The sequence below is a fragment of the Corvus brachyrhynchos genome, unplaced genomic scaffold (assembly GCF_000691975.1).
Source record: "Corvus brachyrhynchos isolate BGI_N302 unplaced genomic scaffold, ASM69197v1 scaffold412, whole genome shotgun sequence".
Classification (NCBI taxonomy): Eukaryota; Metazoa; Chordata; class Aves; order Passeriformes; family Corvidae; genus Corvus; species Corvus brachyrhynchos.
The window spans coordinates 669,123-679,813 of record NW_008236761.1 but is presented as its reverse complement, the minus strand read 5'-3'; the positions used below and the strand labels follow the sequence as shown (position 1 = coordinate 679,813).

The 10,691-nt window shown below is 55.4% G+C and overlaps 1 long non-coding RNA gene across 1 annotated transcript in view; it reads left to right on the top strand.

Moving 5' to 3' along the window:
• The first annotated feature begins 3,057 nt into the window (after nt 1-3,057).
• Nucleotides 3,058-10,691, top strand: part of LOC108444896 — a 54,980-nt gene continuing 47,346 nt past the window's right edge. The window contains exon 1 of the long non-coding RNA XR_001859617.1: nt 3,058-6,136. This is a non-coding gene — a long non-coding RNA (uncharacterized LOC108444896). The remainder of the gene's footprint in view (nt 6,137-10,691) is intronic.

Below are 10,691 nucleotides of genomic sequence, written 5' to 3'. Positions count from 1 at the left end.
CGGAACTCAGCCCCCCGCGTCCCGGGACCCTCGCCCGCGGCCCCTCCGAGGGCAGCGGGGCACCCAGGGGGGATCCGCTGGAGGGTGAATCCGGGGAGGGCAGCGGGTATATACAACCCCCGTGCCGAGAGCGGGCCGGATCCGGGATTTGCGCAGAACAAAGGACCGAGGAGGGTGTGTATGGCCCCCCGCCCGGGGGGGGGGGGGGGTGTGTGTGGGGAATGGGGGCTGTCACAGTGTCTTTCCACCCCAGGGAGGGTTTAGGGAATTACCTCAGACCCCCTCCATTCCAGGGAGGATCTGGGGGGTTGTCTCAGCTCGCCTCCAGCTGGGGAGGATTTAGGGGCTGTCCCGCTCCCCTTCCAGCCCTGATCCCCATTCCCTGAGCTGCCCCACAAGCCAGACACCCCGCAGCATCCCTGAGCATTACAGGGTTCTCTCCCTGTGCTTCCAAGCCTGCTTGGTTCACATCGGCATCCCGGGGGCTGCCCAGGGTTGGGAGGGCAGGGGGGATCACAAGCCCCTGGTCATGGAGGATGGTGTTGGGGTGGGCATGGGATTTTTGGATGTTGGAGCAATGCACAGCCAGGGAGTGGGAGCGCTATGTTCAGAGCCAGATGCAGCAGCAGCTGGATCCCCTTCGGTGCCTAAATACCTGGTCCGTGGACCTGAGCTGGGGGTCACATTAAATAAACCCCATCCTGGGCACACAGAGTCCCAGAATGTTTTGGGTTGGAAGGGACCTTAAAGTGCATCCAGTTCCACCCCCTGCCATGGGCAGGGACACCTTCCACTATCCCAGGTTGCTCCGACCCCCGTTCAACTGGGCTGGAACACTTCCAGGGATGGGGTCTCACAGATCTTGATTTTTCTTCTCCTCCCTGCCCTTATCTCTCACCCTGACTTTTCCCCCAAAGGACTTCCCCTCTTATTGGGGTTCCTGTCCCCAGAAGCTCTCCTGAATTTTACAGGGACCAGGAAAATTGAGGATGCTGCTGTGACTGGGTGGCTTGAGCTGCTCCTGACCACCCTTTGCTGCACTCCCAGAGACTGGGCAAACCCTGTATTTAAAGTGATGGTGTCTAACAGCAGCCAGAGAAATCAGGGAAGCTTGTGGAAGGGGCGGGGGAGAAAAATGGACTTGGGAACGTGCCCGATAACTGTGTGCCATCACATATTTAGGTGTGGGGCAGCAACCACGGCGGGTTAGTGGGGTGAGCCAGGTGTGCAGTGGGTCGTGCTGAGCCAGCACTGCAGCACTCCCAGATGGAGCCTCCTCTCTCCCAAAATAGCACTTTGCAGCCCATTTATCACATTTAATTGCTATATTTAAAGAATTGATAGCACTCTGGAAGGCAAGGCAGCGGGTGGGCAAGGTCAGGCCAGGTGAGCCAGGTCCTGGCAACTCTCACCAGCCAGGCTGCGAAGATCCTGGCACCTCTCAGTCCTTCTCCGGGCTCCTCGGAGAAGGAGCTGCCGTAAAAGAAAGCAGGCACCTTCCCTCCTGAGCCAAAAGCCATAAAACACAGCGGGTGAGTGGCGTTAGAGGTTATGGGAGAGCATGAGGCTCTCTGCAGCTGACCCCTTTGACTTTGAGGGTGGAGATACTCCAAGCTTTGGAGGGGACGTGTCCAGTGCCGTACCGCGGCAGGGTGACTTTGGGGATGTGGGGGCTCTTGCCTGGTGGCACCATGGTGACTTCCTTGCCTGCTGCAAACACCCTGGATTCCCCAGGGATGGCTGAGGCGTGGTGAAGTGGCAGCATCCAGCTCAGCAGAGCTGTGAGCCTTTGGGGAGCCAGGGCTGTGCCAGTGTGTGCACTGGTTCCTGAGGCTCCAGCATTGACCACCAGGTTGATGTTCTTCATTCCCAGCTGTCAGTGGTCATGCTGGAACCTGGAGCCCCTCAAACACACTGTGAACAGACGTTCAGACCCCTGATGGACTTGGATCGATTTGGGAGCCTATTCCACCATCCCTCCCCCGAGCATAATTCTGCATTTGAAGCAGCATTGAAGACTTCCTGTGGTTAAAGGCCAGGAGATTGCATCTGCCATTGCCATGTCTCAGGATGAGATTAGGTCAGGCTGATGTGATTTGTTCCTGCAATTCCATACAGACCGTTACTCATCGCCTCGTTATCTTCTGGAGGCTTCCACGGAGAATTGATTGCTTGTGCCATGTCTTTGGTAACCGCTGTCAGGCCACCTGCTCTGTGACATTGCTTCTCTTTCCCCCTCGGCACTGGTGGCCTGGGTTGTTTGGTTCTGCAGCCTGGGGGTGTGCAAGCACAGCTCGGGTTCCTCTCCCACCGTGTCCCACACTGTTCTTTTTGCTGCTGGTGCTGCTCTGGTTGGCTGTTTGCAGATGGCTTTTTAGTGAAGGCTGGAACAAAAAGACAGTGAATGCTTTGGCTGGTTCCTTCTAGAGGTAGAGGGCATTGTTCCTTCCCTCTCCATCCCTCTGTGTTTCCTGCTGCTGCAAACTGAGGCTGGAGGCTCTCCTCATCCTCCTTTGGGCAGAGAATGGATGGAGAGCAGCCCTGGGGAGAAGGACCTGGGGGATGTTGATGGGTGAAAAACTGGACATGAACCAGCCCAGAAACCTGTTGTGCCCTGGGCTGATCCCACAGTGTGGGCAGCAGGGGAGGGGGGGATTCTTCCCCTCTGCCCTGCTCAGGTCTTTCAAACTGCAGTAGTTTTTGTTCCAAAAACATCCCCCCTGCTGCAAATTGCCATTCTGTACCTGGAACTGGTACTGAGGAGCAACGAACAACTTCATTTAGTGTCTTTTAAGCTGCTCTGGTTGCTGAGCAGTGATTCCTTAAGCAGCTGAGCCTACAGCCTGCACAGACAGGTGGAGATACATAATGAATATTCAAACAGAAATAACTCCTCCAACAGCCTTTCTCTGTCCCTCACAGAACTCTTCCAGCAGTACTCACTCCTTGGAGAGGAGGAAAAACAGCTCAGGGTAGCAGAAGCAAAATGTGTTTCTGACTTTAAGATAAGATACCCTCACAAGTGGTGCCCAGAGAAGCTGTGGCTGCCCTATCCCGGGAAGTGTTCAAGGCCAGGTTGGATGGGGCTTGGAGCAGCCTGGGACAGTGGAAGGTGCCCCTGCCAACACTGCAGCATTTGAACCCAGCCATTAACCTTTGCTCAGCAAACACTGGCAGCAGCATCCCTTTAAAACTCACACCTGTGACACTGGAATTGCTCATTTCCCTGCAGGAGCACACTTGGAAAAGTGCTGGAAAATAAGAACTAATTTTTTCAACATTACCCATGTGAAACTGTTGGAAATGACATTTCTTTCACTTACTAAAAAAAAAAAAAACTTACACCTGTATTTGCAAAGGTTTGGCACTGAAGTCCTGTTTCAGGTTTTGCCTTGTCCCAGGTGATTTCTTCCCCTCTGTTGCTCACACCCTCTTGGGATTGCAAAAGGTTTTGTAAAAATCAGCTTTTAAGCCAAGGTGGGAGAGTCCCCAGGTGCAGGAAAAGGGAGGCCAACTCCCAGATTTTGTGTCTGGCTCCAGGGATGGTGCTGGGGCTGGAAGTCAGGCTGGGACTCCCTGGTCCCATGGCCAGCCTGTTTCTCTGTGACCTGGCAGAAGTTGCCTTCCCCAGCACCACTAGATAAGCATGAAATAAAAGCCAGGCCAGGATGAGCTGACAAAACAGGATGGGGACAGCACATCCCTGTGGGTTGTGGCTGGCCATGGTTATCCCTGCAGGAAGAGCTCATCCCTGGGATTGGCAGCGACCCACTGCTTGCTGGATGCTATACACCATCTCCTTTTCCCGCTCCACAGCCCCCGTGTCCGTATGTCCCTGCTGGCACCACCCAGGTCCCATATGCTGCTTGCGTAGGGAAGGGGGTGGCTCCTTTTGGGAGCCCAGCCACCATGAATCCCACTGTGCTCCAGCCCCACTAATGGATCCAGGGGGAACTGGACACGGCTGAGCTAACTGGTGCATATTTTAAGATGGTATTGAGGCTTTTGCCTTTAAACACGACAGACTTGCAAACGTAGCTGCAGGGGGGCAGGGCTGGGGGCTGCTCCTTGTGGTCACAGCCCTACAGAGCCAGGAGCTGCTTCCTGGAGAGTGCTGGAGAGAGAGGAGGGGGCAAGGCAGTGAGTCAGGACCCCCTGGGTGACCTGGAGTCATAAGGGCGGATTTGCGCCCCAAATAAGCAGAACCCTGCGGTGCTGGGCTGTGCTGGCCTCCGTGGGCACAAGGGAGCTGTGCTTTGGCTGCCCACAGCCGGGCTTGGCTTTGCTGTGTCCAGGGCCCAAGGGAGAAAACGCCACCCCAGCCCAGCAGGGAAACAACAAATCCCTCATGGAAAACCACAAGATCCAGGAGGGGAGATACGGCCCCTCCGGAGTGTCAGGGCTGGGACACAGAGCCCAGGGTGTGTTTAACTGCTCTGTTTAAACCACGACATCGGAAGGAGAGAGCACCTTCTCCCCAGCCGCCCGCAGAGCCCGTGCGCGGGTAATGCTCTATAAATACTTGAGCAATAAATAATGGATAACCTGGATGGGCATTAAAGTGTAAACAGGAGGTGAAGGGCCCTCTCCCATTACCGGTCCCCCAAGGGCCATGCGCATCCCTCTCTCCAGGTCCGGCTTGATGTTGCTCCAACTGCAGAGCCCTTAGTCACAGCAGTGACAATATCATAGATCAGTGGCTCCAGAGTTGGGAAAAACAAGCCAAAAATAGTCCGGAGGGCAGAGTCTTCCTCCCGATGGCATGCTGGATTTGCCTGCATCAGCGTTTTTGCCTTTGATGCTCCTCTGCCTGCGTGGGCTGACCCTCCCAAGGAGTCAGAGCCCTCTCCATGGCACTCTCCATCCCAGAGAGCTTGGGATGCCCCTGATTTGGGAGGTTTCATCCCCCTTGGATGTAGCTGAAGTGCTGAGCTGTGCCAGCTGGATGTGGTCCCTAAAAGTCACTGCCCTGTGACTGAAGGTGGCCCCGTTCCCAAGCTGGGGGGGATTGTCCTCATCACCATGGTGACCATGCCCATGGATGGTCCCAGGGGGTGGCATGGACACTCACCTGATGTGCAGAGAGAAAGGAGATAAAATGAATTTATGGATGTGACATGGGATCGTCTGGGGAGGAGACTTGTGCTGCTTCCACAGGGTTCTCACAATCCCGAATAAGAGCAAACCTTCCTGGTACCAGCTGTTAAGGATCCATCCCAGGGTCCACCGTCCTCCTGGAGAGGAGAACAGGGCTCGGAAAACAAGCTAGCTCCGAGCCCTTCTCCTCCTGCAGCCTTGCTCTGCCAGAGTTGGGCATTAATTCATCACCTGGCTGCAAACAGTTCAGGAGTAGCTCTGCTTCAGGAGGGAGGAAAGGGATGAGCTCTTCATCTAGCCAGCTTTCCTGGGAGCCTCACTCTGAGCCACGGCGCTGGGATTTGGGAGCTGTGCCAGCCCGGCTCAGGGTCAGGCACCGGCAAACGCGGTGTGTCACGGCCTGGGTGGGCTCCGTGCTCTGCGAGCGGCTCTGGCAGTGGGCCCGGACAGCCAGCGTGTCCCAGGGCAGGCCCAAAGCCGGGCCGGGCTCGGGAGGGACTCATGGATGAGCCGGCAGCATCGGCTGGGAATGGGGCAGTCCCCAGGTTCTCCCCTTTGCAAGGGCTGATGCTCAAGGTCTGGCTGAGGCTGGGCGCTGTTGACCTGGACCGTGTCGTGATTCCTCCGCATTCTCCCCCTCTACGCCGTCGGGATCCCCCCCCGCTCCCGCCATGACGTGGTCCTGCGAGAGGGGCCCCGGGGCAGGCACGGGGTCTCCCAGGCCCTGGCCGGGCTCCCTGCGCGGGAAGGGCGCTGCCCTTGTGAGGGCCCGCCGGGGCCTGTGCGCCGCTCGGGTGCCCCGGCACAAGAGTGAGGGCTTGGAAGGGCTGGGGCAAGTCCAGAAGAGGCCACAGAGTTAATGAGGGGAGTGGAGCACCCCCCCTGTGGAGGCAGGATGGGAGAATTTGGGCTGTTCACCTCAGAGAAGAGAAGATTGTGTGGAGAGCTCACAGCACCTTCCAGGATCTAAAGGGAAGCTGCGGAGGGACTCTCCACCAGGAACTGGCGTGACAGCACAAAGAGGGATGCCAGAGAGAAGGTTTGGAATAAGTTTTAGGGAGGAATTCCTGGCTGTGAGGGTGGGGAGGCCCTGGCACAGGGGGCGCAGAGCAGCTTTGGCTGCCCCTGGATCCCTGGAAGTGTCCAAGGCCAGGTTGGACGGGACTTGAGCCTGGGCTACTGGAAGGGGTCCCTGCCCATGGCAGGGGGTGGCACTGGATGATTTTAAGCTCCCTCCCAACCCAAACCATTCCAGGATTCTGTGATTTGTGTGCTTGAGCTGCTAAAAGCAGAAGAAAAAGGTCCCCATAAAATGTTATGTTTTTTATTTCTGGGATCTCCCCCAGCCATCTCCAAAAGCAGGACCAGTCTGCAATGGCAAGAGTGTATCTGTTCAATTAGACGACCTGGGCCATGAAGATACATTCCCAAAGGATAATAAAACGGGATTGCTGGAGTGCAGGGAACAGGCACCTCTGTCCGTCACTGATTCCCCCTCTCCTACCCTTATCCCTGAGCCCCTCAGGCCTCTTTATCTTCCTGCCTTTCTTCGGAGAGCTGTTATTTCCTGCTTTTCCGGGTGTCAAATCCACTTGCAGAGTATAAGGGGTGGCATGGAAGCCATGTCGATGATGTGAAGAGGGTGAGCAGGATGGTGGTGGAGCTGATGGGGGGAGCCGACCTCTGCTCGGGCCTGAGCTTTATTCCCAGGTGGTGGCTGATGCAAAGCTGCTTGAGCGTCCCAAATTGTCCAGTCAAGTGGAAGCCAAGGGGGTGATGCAATCAGAGAGCAGGCAGCTGACGGGCTGCTGCGCTCGCTCCACAGCTCCAACACGTGCTTCCCTGCGTATTTTTCATTGCCAGCCAGCTGAGCTCTCATTACTACACTGAGCAAATGCAAAAGTATAAATTTCCCTGAGCTGGGAACTGGGGGAGGGTCACAATTACTCACACTGGAGCTGACAATTAATAATGGAGATCTGACAAATTACACGGTCACCTGGGCTAGTGCACAGCACCTGGAGAATATTAAGTGAACGCTCACAGACACCCTGAGCTTGGAGCTGTGAAGTCCTGCTGTTGGTGCCTGATGGCAGAGCTGAACTCAGAGCTCCTCCTGTGGGCATGGTGAAGGCAGGACAGAGAATTCCTCAGGGAATTTGTGCCCTCCAGCTGCTGAAACACTGTGATAGGACCTGGTTTTGCATTGTTCAGGTGACATAAATCATCTCCTGAGTCTAGAGGTGAAAAAAAGGGCAGTCATGGCCTTGTCGAGGCTCCTTTTTGCAGAAGGTGACTGAGGGTGACCCTCACCCGTCCCAGTCCTGCTCTGGATGGGGACTGGGCAAACGTGGCCTCCTGGGAGACAAGGAGAACCCAGTGTAAGACCTCTGCGAAGGCGAGCACAAGACCTGGGTGTCCCACAGTCCGCAGAAACCCTACATTATAGCTCAGCCTTCTTTTCCTCATCTCCCTCAGGCAACAGGGCTTTCATGGTTTTTGGGTCTATCTTGGATCTGGTGGGAGGATGTGTGTGCAGCACCCAGCAGCTCCTCTGCAGGGAACCTGGCCCCAGCAGGGGACGTTTATGGTGAATTCTTCCTGAAGCCCTGAAAAACGGAACCCCCCCCCCCATTGGTGACGATTTCTGAGTCACTGCAGAGCTCTTTGCAATGCCTCAAAGTGCTGCCTGCAGAAGGGATGCTCAGGGGGAGAAGCAGAGGCCAGTGCTCAGCAGGATTATAAATAACTTGCTGTGGGGACCTTCCACCTTCCCTTCTGTGGCACGGCCGTAAATACTGTGCTTTGGGAAGCTCCAGTGCATTAGCGAGGGCTGTAAAGCACCAGGGCCTTGGCTGGGCACTGCTGACTGAAACAGCAGCAAGAACCCAGGCAGAAAAATGCATCCCATTTTCTTCTACGAACGACAGCAATCTGCTGGCTCGAAGTGCACTTCAGGAGATTCACAAACTAAAGCCCAGAACAGGCAAAAGACCTCCAAAGCTTTGTGAGGCTGAGCTGGGGCAGAGCCTTGGATCCTCTGCCTGTGCTGCTCTTCACGCCGTGCATCCAAGCAGGGTGGGCTCTCCTCTGCCACCACGGGCAGGGCGGCACAGGTGGCACCTGAGCAAAATGCTGCAGCCAGAAGTCTTGCAGAAGAAAATGCAGACAAGGGAGGTGATAACATCTGGTAAATGATCCTTCTCTAATTGCTGTTTTATGGTTGTTTAATGGCTGGTGTATAAAACCCCAGCAAGCTTCATCAAGGTTGCAGCGAAACCTTCTGAGAAGCAGAGGGCTGCTCTGAGACTGCTGCGTGGCAGGGGGCCAAGGAGAGCCCCCAGCTTTTGACTTCTCAAAGGCTTTTTCTGAGTCACCTTCCCGGGGGACCTCTGTGCCACTGCCCTGGCAGCTGAGGGAGACGTCACCTGGGCTGGGTCCCCGCACCAGGGAGGGCAGGCACCTCTTGGCAGCCCCAAAGAGCTCGTGCTGGGCTTAGAATAGGGGTTTTTTTAAAAAACTGCTACATGGAGAAGGCTTTAGGGGTGAACCAGCCCGATGTGGTCCTGTCCAGAGTTATTATTAAGTTCAGAGCTGCTGGAATTGCTTGACTCTGGTGATGCCCCAAGGGTGTGGGACCAGCTGGACCGAGAGCAGAGCCAGCTCCGTTGCCAGTCCATCCTCAGCCGGAGGCTGGTGCACGCAGGGAATGGCAGCAGGGAAAGCCACGTCCCTGTGCTGGCTGTTGGGGACACGTGGCTGTCCCTGGTGTCTCATACTGGGCAGGGAATTGTTCGGCCTGGGGCAGCCCTGCTCCTCTCCCAGCCCCAGTCACCTCTCCAGGCTGGCAGATGCTCCTTGGCACCTCCTCCTCGGGCTGCTGTACGGATGGGGGTGGGAAGCAGCTATCTCTGCACGAGGAATCTGCCCGTCCCCTGTTGTCCAGGGTTGTCCCACCCATCTGCCCTGGAGAAAAGGTTTTTTCCAGGCACCAGGGTGTCAGGTCCTGCTCAAAGCAATGGTCTCTGTCCTCTCTGTTGAGGAAGCATCTCCCTCCTCTCCAGCACTGCCACATGCTGGTCCTTGACCCTCTCTCCAGGGCACCCCACTCCCACCTTGCCCTGCTCACCACTATTCCCAGGGCTGGAAGGAGTCGCTCATCCATGGGGACCCCAGGACACGGTCCCCAGAGGCAGCCCTGGTGGGTTGTTTCCAGCTGGCACCAGTGATGGTCCAGCTGTGGTGGCTCTTGTTTGCTGGTCTGAGGCCTGCAAAAGATTAGGAGAAAACAGATGGCTCCTAATTGGCAGTGCCAGCTTACTTCCTGCTCTCCAGAGAAACCATTAAATTAAGGCTTAAATCAAACTTCATACAAGTTAGGAGGCGACTTGTAATTATTTCAAAATCTAGACAGATTTAAGGGCCTGGATTAAGGCTCTGTTTACTGTAATGAATGAAAAATGCTTGCTCTGTCCTGTAAGGCTGAGCAGCAAAGGGTTGAAGTGCTGGACCAGCAAAATCCTCAGGCTCTGATGTTTTGGGGAAAAGCAAGAGGTCATGGACTTTGGCCAGGCTTTTCTGTGAGAGTAGACCTGTGATAGGGCTACTGAGGAGCACGGAGCTCGCTCTGGGATGCAGTGACACCATTGGGGGCTCGGGACATCCGTGGGCAGTCACAACGTGGTTCAGGGTTGAGCAAAGTCTTGGGATAATTTTAATTGAAGCTGAACACAGCTCAGTTAAGATAAACGAAATTTAATAAGCTGACCAGCTAAGGCTGATTAAAAGGGAGCGATGCCTCTGGATCTCCCGTGAGCATCTCCCACTGGAGCAGCATGGATTGGCAGCTGCTCCAAAGATGTGCAAAAGCATAGGCCCGTGAGTTTGTGACATGCCAGTGTCACCTGGGATCCCTTAAAAAATTCTCCAGGAAGTGAGAGGTTTTTGTTGTCTGTCCTAAAAAAGCCAACATGCCTGCAGCTCTGACCAGGAAATGACTGAAACTTCTCCAGTTCTCAACCCATCCAAGCAGGGCAAAGGGCCTCAATTGCACCCTAAATCCACTGAGAAATTGCCGTCTTTTACTAAAACTTTGTTTGGATGACAACATTTAACTTCTGCAGGACAGTTCCTCAGCTGAGTGTCCCGGCACTGAGGGGATCAGGGACATTTGGAGTGCAGTTGCAGGCAGACAGTTCCCAGGAGGCTGGGAGGGAAAAGAAAACATCTATCATGGCACTTGAGGTGAAAAAGAAATTGGCTGGATGTGGGAAAAATGGAAATAATGGAAGTGTTCACCTGAGAGAGAGAGTCTGGGCTGTGGGCATGGCCTGTGGAGAGGGAAGGACACCCCATATCCTGAAGGTCCTGTGTCCTGCGGGAAGCCGGTACCCTGCCATGGAACACAGGCTTACCCTGGCTGGGCAAAGTGCCCTGCAGCCCCTGCCACCCCTCAAATCCCCATATCCAGCCTCTCCAGCCATCAGGAGTCTTGGCTCAGGCTAGGATGAGAAAAACCCAGAAGGTTTTGATGGCAGCTGCTCTCAGCCCCTCCTGAATAAGCCACGCAGGGATGTATTCACCTCTCAGCAGGA